Below are 26,070 nucleotides of genomic sequence, written 5' to 3'. Positions count from 1 at the left end.
TCCGCCATAGCCACGGTAGGAGGAGACAACATGCCAAGTTCTGGTGAGGTATCCAGACCACTGAATTCCCCCTTCTCGCCAGTCTGATTAATAACCTAGCTGGTCAGTTAAAGGGTTTCCAGGCCCCTCCCAGTCCTCCTCGCCCTCCTCTGGTTGCCAATCTGGTCTCAAAGAGCCAGGGTAGAACAGGGGCACAAAAGTACCCATCGGTACCGGATCTGGCGTTGGTCGACACTGGTCCAGCTCCGGGTCTACCTCAAGGTGGAGGCCAGGGTCGACGTCGGCTGGGGACACAGCCGACGCCAGTTGTGGACGTGGTGCCGGTGGAGTCAGTGCCGGTGGAGGTGTAATGATTTCAACTGGCGCAGATCCTGATACAGGCCTGGATCCAAGGGGACCCTGCGTAGCTGCGGCCTGAGCAGCTGTTGTCGAAGGCCCAGGGCCCCAGCTGAGTCCGCAGGGCCCAAAGGCGTGCCGGCAGATTCGGGCTGCTTAAAGATGGCATGCATCACTTTGTAGAAAGCTCAAAGCTGGTCAGGGGTCACTCCAGGTCCTGTGAAGGGAGGGAAGGTCGGAGCCAACCCTACGAGCTCCACACGCGGGGCAGCGGAAGGAGCACCACCTGCATCCCTCATTGCGTTGGCCGACGGATGGGGAGAACTCGAAGAGTGATGGTGCTTCTTCGACTTCTTCTTGTGCTTTGACTTACCTGACCCTGAGTACAATGACTTAGAGGAAGAACGGTGGTGGCTCAGCCACCGGTCCCACAACCTCCTACGCGATCGGGACCTCGAGCGGCGCAGAGCTAACTGCCGGGCCTCGAGTAGCTTTTGGGACCTCTCCTGCAAAGAGTTCGCGCCATGATCCAGCAGTTGGAGCACGACTTAGGGTCGGTGTCTTGCTCCAAGCAGCAAAGGCACATGTGGTGTGAATCATCACTGACATCAGTCGGTTACAGGAACCTCAAGCCTTTTAGCCGGGCATCCCTCTTGCACCAGGAGTTGATGACTCAAAAAATGAAGTCGACAAAAGTCGAGAAAAAGTCAGTCAAAAGTGACTGGCGGTACCGCTCTCTCCGGATCTGTGCTTGCTGGCTTGGAAAAAGAAAGAACTGACGTCAGCGCACGAAGGCTGCATCTAAGTAGGTACCGCACATCATCCCGGTGACCACAACGCCGACGCCGAACGCGGAGTCGACCGACGCATAGGGGTACTGCTGACGAAAAAACTTTCCGGATCCAGTCTGACGCCTGGGGTAATTCTAAGGTAAGTAATCTATAATGAACTGTTTCTTTCAGATGCTATTCTTATTAACTTAAGTGGCAGAGGTGCTTTATAGCATTCCAAGAGTGCAACTTCGTAAACAAAAATTAAAATATATTTACTATGTTTAAGGTTCAAGAACATCCAAAAACTATGTTCCAACTACATTTTGGTAACAGATGTGAAATATATATGTTGGACACTGGCACCCCTCTCAGTATCATACAATATGATGGATCTCTTTTATTCTGCATACCGATTAATGATAAGCACAGGGATTAATAAATCATATCTAAAAATTGAAGTTTCGGCTCTCTTTGACCTAAGGAGGCATCAAGAGGGTTCCTATGCCAGAAGTAGGTTGTGGTTGCTATTCCCACTACTTTCTCTTGCCCAAGAAGGACAAAGGCCTGTGTCCTATTGTAGACCTCAGGGACCTCAACCGCTTCCTACGGAAGGAGAAGTTCAAAATGCTAACTCTGGCTCGGGTCCTGTCTGCTCTCGACCTTGGAGTCTAGATGGTGATGTTGGACTTGCAGGATGCCTATTTTCACATCCCCATCCTGCCTGCCCACAGGTGCTACTTCAATTCACCGTGCTCGCCTTTGGCCTTACCAGCGCCCCTCGGGTGATGGCAGTGGTTGCAACTCATCTGTGCAGATTAGGTGTTCCAGTCTTCCCCTATCTCGATGACTGGCTGTTTAAGGCGGGCTTACCCCGGGCTGTTGTCTCCCACCTCCAGACTATGGCGGACCTCCTGCATTCACTGGGGTTCACTATCAACATGCCGAAGTCACACCTGACCCCCTTTCAAATGCTCTCTTTCACTGGGGCGGTGCTGGACACAGTGCAGTTTCAGGCCTATCTTCCCAAGCAGCGAGTCTGGGATATTGGGGCTATGATACCGATGTTTCTGCCTCTATCCCTGATTTCGGTGAGAATGACCCTGAGGCTGTTGGGCCTCATGGCCCACTGCATCCTGCTCGTGGATCAGGCCAGATGGCATACGCAGGCACTGCAGTGGACCTAAAGCTCCAGTGGGCGCAGCATCAGGGCAATCTTTCCGACTTTGTCCAGATCTCGGAGGGGACTGCGCAACAACTGCAGTGGTGGCTAACGAACCACTCTCCAATCAATCAAGAAATATGTAGAGCGCACTACTCACCTGTGAGGGTCTCAAGGTGCTGGGGGGGGGGGAGAGGTGCTGCTACTGCTCGAAAACCAAGGTTTTGAGTAGCCCCCTGAAGGTTAGCAGGTCCTGGGTCTGCCGTAGGAGAATGGGGAGGGTGTTCCAGGTCTTGGCGGTGAGGTGGGAGAACGATCTGCCACCGGTGGTTTCTCTTTGGATGCGGGGGGCAGTGGCGAGGGTGAGGTTGGTGGAGCGGAGCTGCCGGTTCGGGGTGTAGAAGGTGAGTCGTCTGTTTAGGTATGCTGGTATCCGGTGTTGTGGAGTGCCTTGTGTGTGTGGGCGAGGAGCCTGAAGGTGATTCTCTTGTTGACTGGAAGCCAGTGGAGGTCTCTCAGGTGGGGTGTGATGTGGCTGTGGCGGGGAATGTCGAGGATCAGGCATGCCGAGGCGTTCTGTATGCATTGTAGACGTTTCAGGAGTTTGGCCGAGGCTCCTGCGCAGAGGGTGATTCTGTAGTCTAGCCTGCTGCTGACGATGGCCAGGATGACAGTTCTTGTTTCAGTGGGGATCCACCTGTAGATCTTGCAGAGCATGCGGAGAGTGTTGAAGCAGGAGGATGAGACGAGGTTGACTTGCTTGGTCATGGAGCATGTTGAGTCGAGGATGAACCCCAGGTTGCGTGCGTGGTCGGTGGGTGTTGGTGTTGCTCCCAGTAAGGTCGACCACCAGGAATCGTCCCAGGCTAAGGGAGTGGGGCTGAGGATGAGGACTTCCGTTTTGTCCGAGTTCAACTTCAGACGGCTGTTCTTCATCCACTCTGCAACGGCTTTCATTCCTTCATGGAGGTTGGTTTTGGCGGTGAGGGGGTCCTTGGTGAGGGAGAGGATCAGCTGGGTGTCGTCAGCGTGAGAGATGATGTTGAGGTTGTGCAGTCGGGCTACGTGGGCGAGCGGAGCCATGTAAATGTTGAACAATGCTGGGCTGAGGGATGATTCTTGGGGTACGCCGCAGATGATCTCGGAGGCATTGGAACGGAAAGGGGGGAGGTGGACACTCTGGGTTCTGCCGGAGAGGAATGAGGTGGTCCATTCCAGGGCCTTGTTTATGATCCCTTCGTTGTGGAGGTGTGTGCATAGGGTGCGGTGGCAGACAGTGTCGAAGGCAGCTGATAGGTCCATGAGGATGAGGGCTGCAGTTTTGCCATTGTCCAGCAGGGCCCTAATGTCATTGTGGAGGCGATGAGGGCATTTTCGGTGCTGTGGTTGCTGTGGAATCCAGACTGGTATGGGTCCAGGATGTTGTTCTCCTCGAGGTAGCGGGTCAGCTATCTGTTGACGGTTTTCTCAATGACCTTTGCCGGGAACGGGAGCAGGGAGATGGGCCCGAAGTACTTGGGTCAGAGGTAGCTCCATCTCCCTTCCCCAACCAAACCTCACAGTGGTGACAGATGCATCACTCCAGGGATGGGGCGGCCATCTGGGAGAGGCAGAGATCAGAGGCGTCCAGTCTCCGGTGGGGTCCGGACTCCATATCAACCAATTGGAGCTCCGGACTGTTTGTCTGGCACTGAAGGCATTCCTTCTCTCCCTCAAAGAGAAAGTGGTACAGGTGCTCATAGAAAACCCCACCTCCAGGTGGTACTGCAAAAAACAGGGCAGGGTAGGTTCATGGACCCTATGTCAAGAGGCTCTTCATCTCTGGACATGGCTGAGACATCAGGGCATGACCCTGGTGGTTCAACACCTGCCAGGTGCTTTGAACGTCAGGGTGGATGAACTCAGCCGCCGGTGACTGGTGGATCATGAATGGCGTCTTCATTCGGAGGTGGTGCAAGGTCTCTTTCAGCAGTGGGGGGAGCCTTGGTTAGAGCTGTTCACCACCGAATAGAACGCGCAATGTCAGCGATTCTGCACATTGGAATTGCCAAGGCGGCACTCGCTTGGTGACGCTTTTTATCGTGAGTGAAACTGCGGCCTCCTGTAAGCCTTTTCGCCTGTACTACTTCTGCCCAGAGTGCTGAAGAAGATCAAGCGTGACCGGGCCCAAGTCATTCTTGTGACTCTGGACTGGGCATGACGAGTCTGGTACCCAGAGCTCTTGGCATGGCAATCGATCCTTCACTCACTGTCTCTTCTGGAAGATCTTCTGTCGCTGCAGCAGGGGGAGGGTTCTTCACCCGAACCTGTCCAGCCTCCACCTCCCTGCATGGAGATTGAGTAGCAACAGTTGACAGCTTTTGACCTTCCTCCCAAAGTCTGTCGCATTATCTTGGCAGACAGGCATCCCTCCACTAAGAGGGTATACTGCTTTTGATGGAATAATTTTCTTGCATGTTATTATATGTTATGTTATTATAGGTCTTCTATAGCGCACGGCTACTCCAAAGGAGTGTCCCTGCGCTTTATGCTCCAGACCGAAAAAAAGATACATATACCACATAACAGTAAAAGGACAGAACAGCATGGCCAGAAAGGGAGTTGAGACTCTAGCCAGTAAAGAGCCAGGTCTTTAAGCTCTTCCTAAAAGCAGATAGGTTGGACATGGAACGCAAGGACAAAGGTAGGGAGTTCCAAAGCTGAGGGGCCAGCAGCCTAAAGGACCGCCCTCCGATACGGGCTTTCTTTATACGGGGGACTACTGCCAATGCCAGTGACTCTGATCTTAAGGATCGTGCTGGCAGATAGAAAGCCATCCTCTTCTGTAAGTATTGGGCCCCCGCGCCATGCAAGGCTTTATGAGCCAATGTCATAGCCTTGAACATTAACCACTTCCGGATGGGGAGCCAATGTAAAGTTCGCAATAAGTTTGACGCCCTCACTCGTCGATGCAAGCCGAAGATGGCACGTGCGGCAGCATTCTGGGCCACCTGCATACGCTGTAAGAGGTATTCCGGCAGGCCCAAATACAAGATATTGGCATAGTCGAGTCTAGACCTGATGAGGGCCTGAACAATTATTCTCCTGTGGTCTTCAGAAAGCAGCGGAAAAAACTTCCGCAACGTCCTGAGGATACCGAAACATGTTCCTGTAAGGGTCAGCACCTGGGATTTAAGAGTAAGCCCATTATCTATTTTAATTCCCAAGTTCTTGGCTGACTCAGAAGAATTAGCTGGAGGGAACATATCAGCCGGCCACCAGCCTTGCCAGTCCGGTTCCGAGGGGCATCCGAAGAAAAGTATCTCGGATTTATCCGAGTTGCACTTGAGGCTGTTTAGTTGGAACCAGTTAAAAACAGCCCCAAGGCACTCACGGATACTTTCACCCTCGAATTCTTCGCCCTTCCGGCAGGTAAAGAGAAGCTGGGTGTCGTCAGCATAGGAAACGATCTGGGCCCCATAGGACTCTACCAATGCCGCCAAAGGGGTCATAAAGATGTTAAAAAGAGTTGGGCTCAATACTGAGCCCTGCGGGACTCCGACTCCCAAAGGTGACATTTCAGCAGATACAGGGGAGGCCCAGACCGTTTGGCCAGAAAGGAGCAAAACCAACTGAACACCGACCCCCTCAGACCGATGTCATGTAGCCTTATGAGGAGATCCTCATGGGGGACGGTGTTGAAAGCCGCCGACAGATCTAACATAACCAACATCACCCTGCCTCCGGCATCCAGCGCCTCCTTAACAATCTCTGAAACCTCCAGGAGCGAGGTTTCTGTACTCAGGTTAGGTCGAAAACCTGATTGAGACGCATGCAGAAGCTCGTTGGATTCCAAGAAATTGGAGAGCACGCCATGAATATGTTTCACAGCAAAGGCTGTGGATCCCCTTTCTACCACTCTTTCTGAGATCCTATTGTACAAACTTTCTTCGGTCCAGCAGGGATCTGCCCCAGGCACTCTTAAGGGCTATCTTTCGGCCATCTCTGCTTTCCTTCGGCTTTCAGATCAGCCATCTTTGTTCAAGTCCCCAATTGTACAGAGATTCCTCAAGGACATTACTCATCTCTTTTCTCCTCCTTTCGTCTTAACCTACACTATGTGCACTCCCTTCGTGCCTCTACACAACTGTCCTCTCAGGCTCTTCTCTCTGGAGACAGCTTTCCTTGTTGCCATCACCTCTGCTTGCAGAGTGAGTGAGCTCAAAGCTCTTTCTTCTATGCCCCCTTTCTTCTTTGTGCATCCGGACAAAATGGTACTTGGGACAAGGCCTACGTTCCTTCCCAAAGTTGTAACGCCCTTTCATATTTGACAAACCATTACTTTTCTCACCTTTTTCCCACCTCTGCACCCTTCCAAGGAGGAGAGACTGCACCATCTGGACCCCAAGCATGTGCTATCTTTCTACCTTGATCACACGAAAGATATCCGGGTGGACGGTCAACTCTTCGTTGGCTACGTGGGTGCAAAGAAAGGTCAGGCGTTCAAAAGCGGACCATCTATAGATGGGTTGTCCTTTGTATAAAAATGGCCTGCACTTTGGCTAAGAAGAAACCTCCAATGGGACTCTGTGCTCATTGTACCAGAGCTACGGCAGCCACCACTGCTCTTGCTGTTAGACTTCCACTCCTTGACATGTGTCAGGCAGCCACGTGGGCATCCTTGCACACATTCACTAGACAGTACTGCCTAGACAGCCAAGTCTGGAGGACGGCTATTTTGTCCGTTCTGTCCCCCAGGACTTTCTATTGTGAACTTAGTTCACAGACCCTGCCCAGGGGTTCGTATTGCTGTGGTATCTATTCTAAGGTAAGGAATCTTTAGCTAACAGTCTCTTTGAGATGAACAGGTTACTTATCTTCAGTAACAATGTATCTGTAAAAGACATATGTTAGTTATAGATTCCTTACTACCCCACCTATCCTCCCTGCTCTGCACATTGGCTTCTAAGGAAAAAGGTCTCTCTTGCAGGACCCTAGTTTGCACACCAGTGGTCAGTGTCTTGCATGACTCTGCCCTTCTGGCATGGAAAGTCGTGTCAGAACGGACGTCAGCGCACAGGGGCGGCATCTATATAGACACTGCGATGTCATCCTGGTGAATGCGACGGATGCGGAGTCTACCGACGCCACCTACCGACGCACAGGGGTACTGCTGAGAAAAAGTTCTCCAGATTCAGTCTGACATCTGGGGGTAATTCTAAGGTAAGGAATCTATAACTAACATGTCTCTTGCTGATACATTGTTACCAAAGGTAAGTCACTTGTTGTTCTAGCCCAAATTGAGACACCTCCAAAGCTTTCAAAATGTGTTGGTGTTAATTTTTACAACTTTTATAGTACTGAAATTTTTTCAAATCTCACCTTGCTTATCTGTCTGCCCAGTGGTGAACGTTGGTAATCCACTATTAAGAGATGAAGAAAATATTAAACACTCCCATAGTTCTTGTTCAGCAGTGGGGTTTTTAGAATAAAAACTATACTAATAAGAGTGTTAGTTGTTGGACTCTAACTTGGTACTGTCCTTGTTGTGAGGTGTGACAAAATACATATGATTGTGTATTTATAGACTATTGCCAAAATCCACAAAACCCGAGGGGCTCTGGAAACTGCCAAAAAGCATTAAAAAATCTACTGAGAATTGATGGAATTAAGGAACCCCCACCAGCGTACAAATTAAATGTTATATTTAGCAGAGTACATCGTCAATTTCTGACCTATATCTCTTATGTACTTTCTATCAAAACAACTTGAAAAAAATAGTATTTTTCAGGTAGCGAACTGCGTGCGTTTGAGATTGTCAAAGAGCATTATTCCACCCTGGCCAGATCACTGAACTGGTGTTTGTCTCTCTTCTGGTTGACTTACGCAGGATGATGGATACCAAAGTTGCAGGGGCTTTAGAGCTCCTTGACTTCTAAGCGGCCTTTGACATCAACAACTATGTCACTATTCTTGCAAGACTTTCAGGAGTAGGGAAAAGGTGCTTAACACTAACATGGATGGAATCTATACTAACTTTTAGAAATTGGGTCTCTAGTTGGCAGAGGTATGCACCCTGTCCAAGTAGGGACCACAAGCCTAGTCCGGGTTCGTCACTTACACAAGCTAAATTTACCTGTGCTCTCTCTGGTAGCTTGGCATAGAGCAGGTAGGCTTAACTTCGGCAATGTGTAAAGTATGTCTGCATCACTTAATACAGTAAAACAGTGCTAACACCACACAGAAATAATCCACCTTGTTAAGAAAATAAGACCTTGATTTACTGAACAAAACATGACCAAACGACAAAAATCCAATAAGTAGAACTGGAGTTTCGATTTTTAAAGAATATCATGAAATAAAGTGCTTAGAAACCTAAAGGTTCAACCGGGTTACCTGGTCGCGCTGACTGAGGTGGAGCACAGGTTGGATACAGGAGTCACACTGGGTTAGCTGAAAACAATACCCTCACAGAGGAAGTGTTGATGTCAAGGAGTAACTGAGGGGAGTGGTCGGAAGCGATGCATCAGCGCCGATTCGTAGGATTGTAGGCAGTGCGTTGGTTCAGAGTAGCACAGTGGAGCGATGCGTCATAAACTCCAGGGGAATAAGGCACTGCGCTGTCATCGAGATGGGCTGTCATTGCGGTGGTGTTCTTGAAGTGCTGATATGCTGGTGTCGAAGGGACTGAGTCTGATCCAACTGACACAAAGTCAACACTGTAGGGAATTTGGTGCCGAAGCACAGTAAAACCCTCTTCCAATGGCCCCATACTGGATTAGCACCCCTTGGCAGGGTAGGACTCACAAATGGCAGAGTCCAGGTGCTGGTTGGAGAAATGCAGGCAGTCTTGGGTGTCCTGGAGACTGCGGAACAGGAGACAAGTAGGCAAGCCCTTGGAGTTACTCTGGGCTCAAGTGGTGTAGGTCAAGGTCTTCTCACCCAGGCAGAGAGGGCAGCAGGCAGGTCAGGACAGCAGAAAAGCAATTATTCCAGAGCAGCTTTCCAGTAGAGTGGCAGTCCTTCAACAGCACAGCTGTCCTCATTCCTGGCAGAGTAGCCACAGGTCCAGATGTGAGCTGATTTGGTGGGATCAGAAGTCCAGTTTTTATGCACAATGGTGGCTTCGAAGTGGGGGAGGCTTCAAAGGGGGTCTTTGAAGTGCCAACAGGTCCTCCATTTCCTTCCCTGGCTCCAGACACACTACAAGGTGCACACATCTCTGTGTGTGGGGACAAGCCCTTTCAGGTGAAAGTGTCAGCCACTCCCTTGCATCCTGCCCAGAATGGCCCTATCAGGAAGTGAATAGCCCATTAGGCACACCTCGACTCCCTTTGTGTGTGACTGACCAGAGGAAATGCACAACGCCCAGCTGACACCCACCCGAGACATGTATTGAATCAGGCAGAGGCACACAGGGCTTAAAAGCAGAACAATGTCACTTTTTTAAAAGTGGTATTTTTAAAGTTGTAATCATAAATCCAACTTTACCATTAAAAGGATTTACCATTGCAAACCTAAACATGACTGTTCTACTGCTTCTCAATCAGGAATTGCACTTAATAGCTGTATAAAGGGATCCCTAGTGTTAATCTTTGAGAGGGGTATGCCTCACAGTGGTGAACAATTAATGTGGGAGTTTTTCACTACCAGGACATGTAAAAATAAAAAGTATATGTGCTGCCTTTTACTTACACAGTAAATAGGAGGGGGGGTTTTGTCCTACGGGTCCTGGCGGGACAACTATATTGATAAGAAAATAAGGTGCCAGGGCTCGGGTTTGAACCACCAAAGCTTGTTTATTCAGCTGGTGTCAGCCTTCCTTTCAATGATTTCAAGAAGGTGTGCATTTGTCATATATTAAACATTTCAAAACATATTTACATTTTCATTCAATCCTCATAGGAAGAAACCTTCCTTAAGCTGTGGATACAGTTTAAAGGCTTTTTACATACATTACAATATTTTCAAAGCAATTAAAACGAAAAAACAAATAGAAAAGATTCACAAACAGTTATACTTAGACTTTCCAATGTAAACAACATCTGTGAGTTATGTACACCTAAGCTTGTTCAGGTACATATGTTCTTAAATACATTGCCCTATGCTATTATGCATCTCTTTCCAACAGCCAAATAGCCGACGCGTTTCTGAACCCTTCTCTTAATCAATGGGGTTCTTCATCAGGGCTGGGCTGTGTACCTATGGTGCAAAATTAAGGGACATTTAGTATCTCCTTTTCCTATACTTTGTGAAAATTGGTAAACAGGCTAAACCTCTAGAAAGTTTTACCTTGTTTGACGTTAATGCAGGACGCTGTTTTCAGAGCGGGGCATCGAGTAAATTTGGATTTTCACCACTATCTAAATTAGGGTGAAGAATAACGATTCTTATGAGTATTTCAGCAATGATGTTTGCTTGTTAATAAATTCCAGTTAATAAGGGGCGCTGACACTTACTTGTGTATTATTTTCATCTAGTTCTTCACTACATCAGTGCGATCTTGGTTAGAGGACTGCAGCGTATTCCGCGGTGATTGTTGTTCTGAACAATTAAAGAATTGGATGTCAGTTCGTGTGCAGTGTCTTGCTCAAATTTTGTGTGCGTTAGAGTTATAACATGCTTACTTGTACGAGGTGCGGCGGGGGACCAATGTGCTGCTACAGTTGTTTCAGCTGCCACACTATTTCCAATTGTGCGGACGGGTTTATTCAAGGATGAGTCAATATTCTGTTAGGGAAAATTCACAACGGAAAATTCCGTTACCAATTGGTCACGTTCTTTCTTTAACTGGCACTTAGATTCATTTCCAGGGCCCAACCTTACCTTGCTTGATTACTTCAGAGGCCGTCCTCGGGGGTCTGTCTACCGCATGACTCTCACTCCGTTTGGCTACCGTATGGCTCTCACTCGTTTGGCAGTGTTCCGGGCAAGTTTCTACACCAGCGGAATACGATCTCCTTTTTAAATATGCCGCTCGGCATTGTGGGATTTGTAGTTTAACTCATGGTTTGCGCTTCACCAAAACATATCTGACAATTTATGATTTAAAGTGCAGCGCTGTGGTTCAAATATGCGTAATATATATATTCTGCGACAGTGGTGGGGGTCACAGGGGGCTCAATAGTTCAATCTTTGTAATTCGGACATCTCGTTCAGGCCGTCCATCACGCAATTAAATTTGAGAATTAAATAAGATTCTTTTTGAAGTAACATGGCATCGATGTTTCCTCCTCTGGGGGGAACTTTCATGGCTTGTAATATTGTCCACATTAAATCTGTCTCATTATGCTGGTGTTCAACAAAGTGCTGTACCATGGGCGCAGACAGCACTTTGTTTTTGATCCTGGATCTGTGTTGAGCTATTCGTTGATTAGCTCTTTGTGTGGTTTTCCCTATATACAACTTGGGACAAGGGCACATAATTGCATATATGACGTTGGTCGTTTTACAATTTGAGAATCCTTTGTGCGTCCATCTCACTGTATTGAATACGAATTCATCACCTTCTATTGTATTGGGGCAGGAAGCACACGTGCCGCATTTATGATGGCCTATTATGGGTGGTAATTTCCATAATGTGCGTAAGTCAGTTCTTGCTTGGCTGATACCCAAGTCAGCTCTTACTATCTGCTGTGCTATGCTTCTATTCTTCTTTAGGGCAAACAATGGCTCTTCCATTGGAACATCTGAATTCTTAATCAAATGCCAGTTCTTTCGAATGATGGCTTTCAACTTATTCGTGTATGGCCCGAATGTGGTGACACATACCGGCCTTTCGAGGGGTTTGGTTTCTTTTTCGGAGGCCAAAAGTTCCTCTCTTGGGGTGTGCCATGCCCGTATGGTGGAATGTTTTAGTAGTTTGTGAGGGTATCCTCTCTGTTTCAATTGATCACTTAGTATTTGGGAATGGATCAAAAAATCTTCCTTCCTGGAGCAATTCCGTCGGATTCTCAACATTTGTCCGTACGGCAAATTAGATTTTAAACTTTTGGGGTGATAGCTTGCGTAGTGCAAGATCGTATTCTTGTCTGTGTCTTTGCGGTGTAAAGTCGTTGTTAATTTGTTTTCATAGGGAAAAACCACCACATCAAGAAAAGTGAGAGATATTCTACTAGATGTTATTGTGAATTTTATGTCTGGATGTCTGGTGTTGAGCCACTGATGGAATTGGGCAAGCATTTCTTCAGACCCTTTCCATTGACACCAGATATCATCAATGAAACGATACCACTTTGTGATGTTCTGCAGAAATGGATTGTTGTGGTAGATGAAACGCTCCTCGTACAGGGCCATGAAGAGCACCGCCATTTCTGGGGCATAAGGACACCCCATGGCGGTGCCCTTCACCTGCACGTAGAAGGTGTCCATGAACCGAAAATAGTTCCTTTTGAGTGCTATTCTCGCCAAGTCGATAATGAAGTCTGTGGGGACTCTGTGTGGTCTGGGTCGTGTATTGAGGTAATATTCCATTGCTTCTAAACCCTCCTGTTGGGGAATTTGGGTGTATAGAGAGGTGACATCAAAGGATACCATCAACTCTTGTTCTCCATCAAATGGGATCCCTTCGATCTTATTAATAAAATCCCTAGTATCTTTAAGGTATGATGTTACTTCAGATAGAAAGGGTTTTAAAAACACATCCACATACTTTGCTAGTGGTTCCAACAGTGAATCACACCCGGAGACTATAGGTCTTCCGGGGGGTTCAGTCAGGCTTTTGTGAATTTTCGGTAGAAAATAAATCACGGGGATGCGTGGACTCTTTTTGTCTAAATATTGAAACTCTTTAGTTCCTAATATCCCCATGTCACGACCCTCCGCGAGTTTTGTCTGGATCTCAGCTTTTATCTGTGGAGTTGGATCCTCTTTGACTTCTCTGTACCATTCCGTGTTTTTAATCTGGCTATTGGCCTCATCAATATATTTTTGTCTATCCCAGACCACCAGTGCACCCCCTTTGTCAGCGGGTTTTAACACTATGGAATCATCTTTGCATAAGTTGTTAAGAGCCATTTGTTGATCTCTACTAATGTTCCTCTTGAGGAACATTTTTTGTTTGCTTAATTGCGTGATGGAGGATAGAACGACCTGTTCAAAGGCTATTATTTCCTTAGGGATTGTGTATGTAGGAGGAACAAATGTGGATTTGTTGGATAGGTTAGAGGGTTCATCAGCTCTATTGTCTTCTCTATTGTGAAAAAAGGCCTTGAGTCTTAATTTTCGACAAAACTCCAAAGCTTCAATTTTTAGATTAGTAAGGTCGGTATGTGCTGTTGGCACGAATTTTAATCCTAATTCCAATACAGATCTTTCATGGGCAGTTAATTCCTTATTGGAAATATTCACTATTGAGGTCGGGCTTACGTTTTGTACTGGGTTCTTCGTGTTCGCATTTCCCATGGTTGGGGCTGTGGTTTGAACCTTACTCTTCCTCTGCCTTCGCCCTTTTCTAAAAAAGGATTTCTTTTGGAAGGTCCCTCTCTGGGGTCTGAATCGTTTGTGGATTCTGAAGATGAACTCTCTGAAAAGGTTGTAAACCTGTTTTTAGACCTCCCCTGATATTGTGATAACACTCGTCGGGATTCTGTTTGAGTATAGTAATCCTCCTTGAGGTATGGGTATACTGATTCTAATTTGAAAGCTTTGACATTAGAATCAGTATACCCATACCTCAAGGAGGATTACTATACTCAAACAGAATCCCGACGAGTGTTATCACAATATCAGGGGAGGTCTAAAAACAGGTTTACAACCTTTTCAGAGAGTTCATCTTCAGAATCCACAAACGATTCAGACCCCAGAGAGGGACCTTCCAAAAGAAATCCTTTTTTAGAAAAGGGCGAAGGCAGAGGAAGAGTAAGGTTCAAACCACAGCCCCAACCATGGGAAATGCGAACACGAAGAACCCAGTACAAAACGTAAGCCCGACCTCAATAGTGAATATTTCCAATAAGGAATTAACTGCCCATGAAAGATCTGTATTGGAATTAGGATTAAAATTCGTGCCAACAGCACATACCGACCTTACTAATCTAAAAATTGAAGCTTTGGAGTTTTGTCGAAAATTAAGACTCAAGGCCTTTTTTCACAATAGAGAAGACAATAGAGCTGATGAACCCTCTAACCTATCCAACAAATCCACATTTGTTCCTCCTACATACACAATCCCTAAGGAAATAATAGCCTTTGAACAGGTCGTTCTATCCTCCATCACGCAATTAAGCAAACAAAAAATGTTCCTCAAGAGGAACATTAGTAGAGATCAACAAATGGCTCTTAACAACTTATGCAAAGATGATTCCATAGTGTTAAAACCCGCTGACAAAGGGGGTGCACTGGTGGTCTGGGATAGACAAAAATATATTGATGAGGCCAATAGCCAGATTAAAAACACGGAATGGTACAGAGAAGTCAAAGAGGATCCAACTCCACAGATAAAAGCTGAGATCCAGGCAAAACTCGCGGAGGGTCGTGACATGGGGATATTAGGAACTAAAGAGTTTCAATATTTAGACAAAAAGAGTCCACGCATCCCCGTGATTTATTTTCTACCGAAAATTCACAAAAGCCTGACTGAACCCCCCGGAAGACCTATAGTCTCCGGGTGTGATTCACTGTTGGAACCACTAGCAAAGTATGTGGATGTGTTTTTAAAACCCTTTCTATCTGAAGTAACATCATACCTTAAAGATACTAGGGATTTTATTAATAAGATCGAAGGGTTCCCATTTGATGGAGAACAAGAGTTGATGGTATCCTTTGATGTCACCTCTCTATACACCCAAATTCCCCAACAGGAGGGTTTAGAAGCAATGGAATATTACCTCAATACACGACCCAGACCACACAGAGTCCCCACAGACTTCATTATCGACTTGGCGAGAATAGCACTCAAAAGGAACTATTTTCGGTTCATGGACACCTTCTACGTGCAGGTGAAGGGCACCGCCATGGGGTGTCCTTATGCCCCAGAAATGGCGGTGCTCTTCATGGCCCTGTACGAGGAGCGTTTCATCTACCACAACAATCCATTTCTGCAGAACATCACAAAGTGGTATCGTTTCATTGATGATATCTGGTGTCAATGGAAAGGGTCTGAAGAAATGCTTGCCCAATTCCATCAGTGGCTCAACACCAGACATCCAGATATAAAATTCACAATAACATCTAGTAGAATATCTCTCACTTTTCTTGACGTGGTGGTTTTTCCCTATGAAAACAAATTAACAACGACTTTACACCGCAAAGACACAGACAAGAATACGATCTTGCACTACGCAAGCTATCACCCCAAAAGTTTAAAATCTAATTTGCCGTACGGACAAATGTTGAGAATCCGACGGAATTGCTCCAGGAAGGAAGATTTTTTGATCCATTCCCAAATACTAAGTGATCAATTGAAACAGAGAGGATACCCTCACAAACTACTAAAACATTCCACCATACGGGCATGGCACACCCCAAGAGAGGAACTTTTGGCCTCCGAAAAAGAAACCAAACCCCTCGAAAGGCCGGTATGTGTCACCACATTCGGGCCATACACGAATAAGTTGAAAGCCATCATTCGAAAGAACTGGCATTTGATTAAGAATTCAGATGTTCCAATGGAAGAGCCATTGTTTGCCCTAAAGAAGAATAGAAGCATAGCACAGCAGATAGTAAGAGCTGACTTGGGTATCAGCCAAGCAAGAACTGACTTACGCACATTATGGAAATTACCACCCATAATAGGCCATCATAAATGCGGCACGTGTGCTTCCTGCCCCAATACAATAGAAGGTGATGAATTCGTATTCAATACAGTGAGATGGACGCACAAAGGATTCTCAAATTGTAAAACGACCAACGTCATATATGCAATTATGTGCCCTTGTCCCAAGTTGTATATAGGGAAAACCACACAAAGAGCTAATCAACGAATAGCTCAACACAGATCCAGGATCAAAAACAAAGTGCTGTCTGCGCCCATGGTACAGCACTTTGTTGAACACCAGCATAATGAGACAGATTTCATGTGGACAATATTAAAAGCCATGAAAGTTCCCCCCAGAGGAGGAAACATCGATGCCATGTTACTTCAAAAAGAATCTTATTTAATTCTCAAATTTAATTGCGTGATGGACGGCCTGAACGAGATGTCCGAATTACAAAGATTGAACTATTGAGCCCCCTGTGACCCCCACCACTGTCGCAGAATATATATATTACGCATATTTGAACCACAGCGCTGCACTTTAAATCATAAATTGTCAGATATCTTTTGGTGAAGCGCAAACCATGCGTTAAACTACAAATCCCACAATGCCGAGCGGCATATTTAAATAGGAGATCGTATTCCGCTGGTGTAGAAACTTGCCCGGAACACTGCCAAACGAGTGAGAGCCATACGGTAGCCAAACGGAGTGAGAGTCATGCGGTAGACAGACCCCCGAGGACGGCCTCTGAAGTAATCAAGCAAGGTAAGGTTGGGCCCTGGAAATGAATCTAAGTGCCAGTTAAAGAAAGAACGTGACCAATTGGTAACGGAATTTTCCGTTGTGAATTTTCCCTAACAGAATATTGACTCATCCTTGAATAAACCCGTCCGCACAATTGGAAATAGTGTGGCAGCTGAAACAACTGTAGCAGCACATTGGTCCCCCGCCGCACCTCGTACAAGTAAGCATGTTATAAATCTAAGGCACACAAAATTTGAGCAAGACACTGCACACGAACTGACATCCAATTCTTTAATTGTTCAGAACAACAATCACCGCGGAATACGCTGCAGTCCTCTAACCAAGATCGCACTGATGTAGTGAAGAACTAGATGAAAATAATACACAAGTAAGTGTCAGCGCCCCTTATTAACTGGAATTTATTAACAAGCAAACATCATTGCTGAAATACTCATAAGAATCGTTATTCTTCACCCTAATTTAGATAGTGGTGAAAATCCAAATTTACTCGATGCCCCGCTCTGAAAACAGCGTCCTGCATTAACGTCAAACAAGGTAAAACTTTCTAGAGGTTTAGCCTGTTTACCAATTTTCACAAAGTATAGGAAAAGGAGATACTAAATGTCCCTTAATTTTGCACCATAGGTACACAGCCCAGCCCTGATGAAGAACCCCATTGATTAAGAGAAGGGTTCGGAAACGCGTCGGCTATTTGGCTGTTGGAAAGAGATGCATAATAGCATAGGGCAATGTATTTAAGAACATATGTACCTGAACAAGCTTAGGTGTACATAACTCACAGATGTTGTTTACATTGGAAAGTCTAAGTATAACTGTTTGTGAATCTTTTCTATTTGTTTTTTCGTTTTAATTGCTTTGAAAATATTGTAATGTATGTAAAAAGCCTTTAAACTGTATCCACAGCTTAAGGAAGGTTTCTTCCTATGAGGATTGAATGAAAATGTAAATATGTTTTGAAATGTTTAATATATGACAAATGCACACCTTCTTGAAATCATTGAAAGGAAGGCTGACACCAGCTGAATAAACAAGCTTTGGTGGTTCAAACCCGAGCCCTGGCACCTTATTTTCTTATCATTTTACTTACACAGTGGCACAAAAGGGGGTGGTGATGGCCATGTCTGAACTGGGGTGGCAAAGTGGGCTAAAGAACGGTGATGGATTAAGCCCAGATCTGTTGACTGGGTGTGAGTGTTTGATTGGTTCCGATGCTCCGTCCATCACCACCCCCCTTTTGTACCGCCTTTTACTTACACAGCACCCTGCCCTATGAGCAACCTATAGCCTACCTTAGGGGTAACATACGTATAATAAAAGGGGAGTTTAAAGCTTGACAAAGGGTTTTAAATGCCAAGTTGTCAAGGCAGTCAGATTGTACATACAGACTCTGCAGTGGCAGGCCTAAGACATGTTTGAAGGATTACTTCAGTGGATGGTACAATCAGTGCTGCAGACCCACTAGTAGCATTTTATTTACAGGCCCTGGGCACGTATAGTTCACTTTACTAGGGACTTGTAAGTACATTAAATATGACAATTGTGCATACACCAATGTTACCATGTTTTAGGGAGTAATCACATGCACTTTATCACTAGTTAGCAGTGGCAAAGTTCCCAGAGTACTAAGGCCAACAAAAACAGATCAGCAAAAAGTGAGGCAAACAGGCAAAAGGTTTGGGGAAATGCCACCCTAAGGCTGGCAGATTGAACACAAGCAAACAGGAAACAAATAGTATACACTCCAACAATTTCTCCACCCACAAAAAATGTCAGGTGCCTCAAGGATCTATACTTTCCTCACTTCATTATCAATAAGTGCCCTTTGGTGCTCATGCTACACTGCCACAGAACCCAATTCTTTATCAATGCCACTGATTCAAATTTTTATTTCAGTGTACGTAGACCATAAAAGTACACAATACAAAACAGCTTAAAACTCAGTAAAACCGAACCTTAACACTTAATCTTCATCATTTAATAATTTGTGAGTAAAATAACTAAACAATTCATACAATGTACTAAAATTATTTTTAAAAATCCCCTGTAAAATATGAAATACAAAATCACATCCTTTTTCTCACCTTAATTGTCCCTTGTAAAAAGGATGCAAATGTGAAAAAGACACAAGCTGAAGGTAAAGATTGCAGATATAATAGAGCCTGTCTGGCCAGTACAAAATTCATAACTTTTAACACTGGTAAGATAGGGGCATAATAGTCACAAAATAAAATAAAGTGCATCGTATCTTGGGGTAAAGTTGATCACAACCGCAAGGGTCCAAGTTCTTTACCAAATTCCAACCAGCCAGTACAGCTAAAAAAAACACAATGGATACTATGCCTGAATCTTATTAATGAAAAACAAGGATTTACATTTGTCAACAATATCCGATATAGTTCCATGTTCTGGGTAGTTGCGATTGTAACATGATTCCTCACAGATGGCTTCACCAGTTCCATTAGGTCTCTGTGAAGAAAAATGCATAAAATTTCACTTTAGTCCATTGTGTATCCTCCTTGTTTATGGTATCTGGATTGTTAAAAAGTTCAGGTCAGCATAGGGCGTAAAAAGTAGATTTAACATAATGCAACCATTAATCTTGAAAGCACCTTCCAGCCTTGGGACTCCCTCATTATATCGTTATTTAACATAAGATCTGTTTGGACCAGACTGAACACAATTTAAATAGAGGTCGTAAAGCAATGAAATCTGAGATATACTGAGGCATAACTCCTCATGCTCCACAGGGGCTGGAGTACTCCATGGTGTAGACAACAGACATCTGGCAAAGCTGTCTTTAACCTGATTGCAAGTTCACAGGATCCACTATTCTCCAGATATCAGAACTATATATCACTTCTGAGACACATTTAGACATGATATATCTTTATAAATACTTTCAGTGATCTACTGTCTAATATTGAGATCGTATCTGAGATGGTAGAAATAGTCCTTAGCTGGAGTTTTTTTTACTTTCCAGAAGCGGCGCTCAAGTCCCTCTTTCGTCAAATTGGACCCCCATGTTAGAAAATTACCGGACCATGGGTAATTCTTGTCCTTGAATAATAAATCACCTTGTCTTAGTTGACTTGGGGTCAATGACCATTATGCAGGATTTAGTCAAATTAGTGGAAAGTTTAAAGGAATCCATAAAAGTAACAAAAGATTTGATGAGATTGTTTAAGCCCAGGGTGGTTTAACCAATCAATCAATCAGGGGTTTGTTAAGCGCAACTACTTACCCGTAGGGGTCTCAAGGCACTAGGAGTGGGCGTGGAGGCTGCCGGTTCCATTCCATCAAGGAGGGGATCTGTCGAAGAGCCAGGCTTTGAGTTTTCTTGCGAAGATGGGGAGCGATGTTGTCTGTCTGAGGTGGAGCAGAAGGGCGTTCCATGCTTTGGCTGCGAGGAAGGAGAAGGACCGGCCTCCCGATCTGGTCTTTCTGGTGTGGGGGGACCACGGCTGAATGTAGGGTCCTTTAGGGTGCGTGGACTTTGAGTCAGCTGTTCAGGTATGCTGGTCCGTTGCCGTGGAGGGCCTTGTGTGCGTGGATAAGTATCTTGAAGGTGATTCTCAACTCGACGGGGAGCCAGTGGAGTGTGCGCAGGTGCTGGGAGATGTGGCAGTATTTTGGCAGGTTGAGGACCAGACTTGCAGTGACGTTCTGGGTGTTCTGTAGCTTGCAGGTGAGGTTTTTGTTTATTCCGGCGTAGAGTGCGTTGCCTAGTCGAGTTTGCTGGTGACCAGGGCATGAGTGAGGGTCTTTCGTTGTTCGAGGGGGATCCATTTGAAGGTCTTACGAAGGAGGAGGTGGGTGTGGAAGCAGAAAGAGGAGACGGCATCATCCGCATAGGCCAGGGCTGGGATTGGTCTTTTTCTACCATGTAGGCGGTCATTAGTTCTCTTACACAGTTCAATGCCCTGCCATAATGGGACCACTCCCTTTCTCTATAAAATCTGTCCGCAATTTGAAAAACATGGCCTCCCTCGACCTTCAATCCAGGGTCACAAAAACCTCTAGAGCAGAGTCTTTCTTTCCTATGCCCTAAGTTTAGAGCACCTGTAAATGCCATGATCGAATTTAGGATTGACTATGGGAATAATATTCTCCGGACAGTTCCAAAAATGCATCTAGCCTGTCTGCAACTAATCCAAAATGCATGATTCTGTCCTTACGCGAAACTTAAAGAATCAAACTCCGTTACGGAGGTAAGAAGGAATTTACACTGGTTGCAAATACACTCTCAAGTCAAGTCAAGTCTAGGCTATCAAATAATCACCCAAAATCGTATAGCTAAAAAAGGAGGTGGTCTAGCTGTTGTATTCAGGCAAACAATACATATCACTAAAATTGACAACATCTCCTAAAGAACACTTCTAACAAGATGCAATCCTACACCGTCTTCCTCCTGTAACTTCCTGCTCCTTTACAGACCTCCACCTAGCAAGGCAACATTCCCAGAAGCACTTCTAGACACAGTCTCAAACCTGATAACAATACACTCCAACCTATGAGTTCTGGGTGACCTTATATTTGGTTTGATAAACCCAATATGGCCCATCCAAAAACAATAATCACCGGCCTAGACGCATTGAACCTGCATCAGATTGTCCACAATCCAACACACACCGCTGGACATATCCTAGATGTCATTTTGCTAATACTGAACAAGTTACCTTTCAAACTATAACTCCAGTCACATGGTCAGACCACCTTTTGCTTGCTTTCCAACATAAAACAACGCTAAGCGACTCACCCAAAACTACCTTACATCCATCCACCTATCGGCCGTGGAACAAACTCAATTTGGAACACTTCGAAACACAACTAACATCCAGTACAAATCTGGAAACCATAAATTATGTTCAAAATCTATATATGAGTGACTACAGGAAGCTTTTGAAATCCTGATACCAATCAAAACCACACAACAGAACAAAAGAAAAAAAGCGCCTTGGAGAAACATAGAAATAAAAGACATAAAGCAACAAATTAGAAAGCTGCAATGTACCTGGCTCAAAACAAACGGCAAACAAAACAAACTTCACCAACAGAAAATTAACAGATTATACAAGTCGGCTATCAAAAAAGCTAAGAAAAGGTACTATTCAGACAGAATTCAAAACGCTAAATGTGCAAATAAAGAATTCTATAAAATACTCAATGAATTTCGCAAACCAAATTGCATAGAAGGAACTCATCCTGTTACTCAAGATTTCACAGACAAGCTGGCAAATCATTACACGGAAAAGCAGACACGTTGGACTCATACTTAAAACAGAAACAAAGTACCTGCACTAACCCTTGTACAAAACAACAATCCAAGAATGTTCTAATCAAGCCTCTCCGTTCCTTCCAACACATCTCACACGATGAATTTATGGACCTGGTCAAAGCAAGCAGGCCTGCCGCCAGCCCTTCTGACCCCTGACCACCACAAACTTTCAAGACAATTCTTTTAACAACCTCTGCTGCTACTCCAGTAAGAAGAATCATCAACGATTCCTTAACTACCGGAATATTTACAGAAGAACTCAAAAAGTCATACATACCCCCTTTACTGAAGAAAACAAACTTGGACCCGCTGAACCCTGATAACGACAGACCCATTACAAATGGACCTTTCCTGGGCTAACTGATAGAAAGAGCAGTGTTCACCCAGATGTCACAATTCATTGAAGAGAATGACATACTTTCAGACTTCCAAACAGGATTCCGTCCGGGAAGAGGCACTGAATCTGCCCTGTTTGCCATCTGGGATGACCTAAGGAATACAGTTGACCGCAACGGGGTTGCTGCACTACTTCTCTTGGACCTCTCAGCTGCCTTTGACACGGTTGACCATGACACTCTTAAACAAAGACTTTATGAAGCCGGCAAACAGGGAGCTGCTCTAGACTGGATCGCGTCCTACCTTCGAAACAGAACTAATGTCATCCATACCCCACCTTTCTCGTCCAAACCGTACTCCAGAAAAGCAGGGGTCCCTCAATGTTCTATCATCTTGCCCATGCTTTTCAACATCTACATGAAGTCATTACCAGTACTGATCAATAAATTTCACCTCACGTGCTATAACTATGCAGATGACACGCAAATACTCCTTCAACTGGAATGCCCCAAATACATTGGAAAATCGCCAAGTTTCAGCTGTCTCAGAGCCGTGGATCAGTGGATGACTTGGAGCCATCTCAAATTGAATGCTTCAAAAACTGAAATACTCACGTGTGGAGATTGGAAACATTACAACCCGCTTGTCGCATGGCCTGATGAACTGGGATTACTGCCTAGTATCAAAGGAAGTAAGAAACCTCGGAATGACCATGGACTCCAAGCTGTTGATGAATGCCCAAGTGGATAAACTAGCAAGATCAAGCGTTGCTACTATAAAAACGCTGCAACTAATTTTCCCTCATTTGGGATTTCCACACAAGGTCCAAGCTACCACCTCCCTTGTTCTGTACAAACTCGATTACGCCAATAGCCTCTACCACGGATCACCTTTAACAACCATGAAAAGACTACAACGGATTCAGAACCCGGCTGCCAGACTACTCTTGCATATCGAACCGCGAGACCACATCTCCCCTGCCTTGAAAGCCCTGCATTGGTTACAGATTGCCAGAAGATCCATGTCCAAGCTGCTTCGTATCACCCACAAAGCAATACATGGAATAGGACCACTCTTCATCAGGAATAAAATCACCAAACACATTCAACAAAGGAACCTCCGCTCTAAAGGAGCCTCTCGCCTCAAAATCCCACCATACAAGAAAAAACCATGGGTGGCACATCCTTCTCTGTTAAAGCAGCCAAACTATGGAACTCTTTACCCCCAAACATAAGGTCCACCGACAACCACCTTATCTTCAGAAAACTACTCAAGATTTGGCTCTTCCACCACATAAGCACCATACGCAAACAGATATTTACAGCATATCCCTCTGTATATAAGCATTTGTTTTAACTATAGATATGACCCTATCTTTGTGTATTACTTTGTATAAATATGTAAAATAATATTATGTTAAGAGAAAAAAATAATAAATAAATAAAAACCATCTTTGGTCTACATGTACATACTTCCATTGTGGATCTATGTACCTTCCATGTACTTGGATCTGTGTGTCTGTTACTTTTCTCCTGAAAAAGCATATCCAATGCACTACCCTATTTCTCATCCTGTGCCTCTATCAATATCTTTAATCTACATATACTTACCTTCTTTATGTATCTATATACTTTCAATGTACTTATGGATCTATATATTTATCACTTTCTTCTAATTTAGCATTTCCAATGCACTACCCTATTTCTCAGCCTATACTTCGCTCAATATATCTTCTAGCCCTACCTTCTGACTCATCTCAAACTTCTTTCTACTACTCCTTCCAATGCACTCCCCTATCTCTCATCCTATACATCTATCAATACATCCTCTAAATCCACTCTCTCATTTATCCCAAACCCCATACCACTACTATGATCGCCAAAATTACCCTTTCTAAACTCTCTCCTACTCAACCCCTCCGTGCATCGACACCTCTTTTTACTATACCAATCCACTAAAACAAACCTTTCTAAACTCTTCCCTCTGACTCCTCCCCTCGAAAACTCCCTTTTACTCATCCAAAAGCCTCCTCTTACTGCTAAGACCTATAAAAAAAATACTTCACTCTTTTATCCCTCCACTATCCTTTTCAATCAAAATTAACAGACTAACATGTTCACTTCTCAAATTCCATATTCGACTATACTAATATACTACCCAAATAACTGAAGAAAATATCCACTACTCAAATTACTTCATATTTATACTATTCTAATTTTCAACACTAATCCTTTATGGGTTACGGAGTGGCGTGCTACTCGCCAGGAAAGAGCTTTAACACCCATCAGGGGAACAAGTGCTATATGAATGCAAATCTTTCTTCCCCTTTTATCCCTCTGCTATTCTTCTCACTCCAAGTAACTGACTTATATCCACCACTGAAATTACTTCATATTTCACCATATTAATTCACCACTAATCCTTTATAGGCTTCCTGAATAGCGTGCATCAACAAGCGCTATATGAATACAAACCTTTGTCCTCCTCTATCCTTCTGCTATCATTCCAAATCCAAATAACTGACTAACCTATCCACCACTTAAAATGTACTTGTATGTTTCACTATACTAATTCAACACTAATCCTCTATGGGTGACGGAGTAGCTTGCTACTCGCCGAAAAAGCGCTTTGACGCCTCGTCAGGGCTAGTAAGCGCTATATAAATGCATTTACAATACAATACAATACAATAATGTAGTCTTTGCCAGAGATTTCATTGCAAAAAAAAGCTCTCCTGGTCAGTGGTGACTAGCTCGCAACGGGGTGGATTAAAAACAAATGTAAAAAACATAAATGTACCTTCTCCGCTTCCCCGTCTCACCTCCATCCTCTTCAGGTATGCTACAGCACCGGAAACACTCAGGCTTCTGGGCTTTCCCTGCCATCATGACGCGGCAAGAGCAAACATGTTTTACTAAGAAGCAGTTGGCCAGTGCACCACTGCCTACTACTAAAAATGTATTTAAAACATTCGCAAAAGGGGGAAATGGTCTCTTAAAATGTCCCTTCCAAATACCATTGCTAATGGTTTCCTAAATCCAGTAAATGATTTGGAAAATCTTTTCCAAATTAATAAATGGGCTTTTTACATATTAAAAATGATTTTTGAATCTGCAAACCCTTTGATTTACCGAATCAGAGGGGGTTTGCTAATGCAGAAACAGTTAGATGAGGCCCATATTCTGGTGATCATTCGGCTCTAGAAATTGCCTAAACTTAGCATTGAATATGCATGCAGATCATCGCAAAAAAAATGAATTAGATGTTCTGCTCCTCTTGCAACTGTCTACAGGCCACCATTTTAATAAAACAATATTAGAAAACTATTAGTTCTTGTCTGATAAAATCTCTAAAGTGATGCAGCTTGTGAACACTTCCTTTGCATTTTACTAACCTACTCTTATTATTTGAACTCATCGTGAGTTTTGTGCTTCATGTAAGGGCTTCATTACTATTCCTGTGGTAAATGTGAGTTATCTGCCTCATCAGAATTAGGAGAGCCACAGAAACTCCACATGACAAAAAGCAGTCGTAATCTTCCACCTGAAACTTTGGTGAAAATGGGTAATTAATAGGGAAATCAGGCACAGTGTATCCGATTCCCCTGTTAATTACATTTTTCTGAGAGTGCCCTCAGTGTACACCTGGTATTCTGTGACATTCTACTCCTTAACCCACCGGCAGTCACAGATGCCCCCTTTATCAGAAATTCCACGGGAAGAGGGTGAAGGTTACTGCATGTCAAAATCC

The 26,070-nt window shown here is 44.6% G+C and overlaps 1 protein-coding gene across 1 annotated transcript in view; it reads left to right on the top strand.

Moving 5' to 3' along the window:
* The window catches only part of PKD1L1 (polycystin 1 like 1, transient receptor potential channel interacting), a 1,793,388-nt gene that overhangs the window by 1,045,267 nt on the left and 722,051 nt on the right, over positions 1-26,070 (top strand). The window lies entirely within an intron of this gene.

Source organism: Lissotriton helveticus, chromosome 4_1, assembly GCF_964261635.1.
Source record: "Lissotriton helveticus chromosome 4_1, aLisHel1.1, whole genome shotgun sequence".
NCBI classification, from domain to species: domain Eukaryota; kingdom Metazoa; phylum Chordata; class Amphibia; order Caudata; family Salamandridae; genus Lissotriton; species Lissotriton helveticus.
This window is presented reverse-complemented; position numbering and strand designations above follow the sequence as displayed.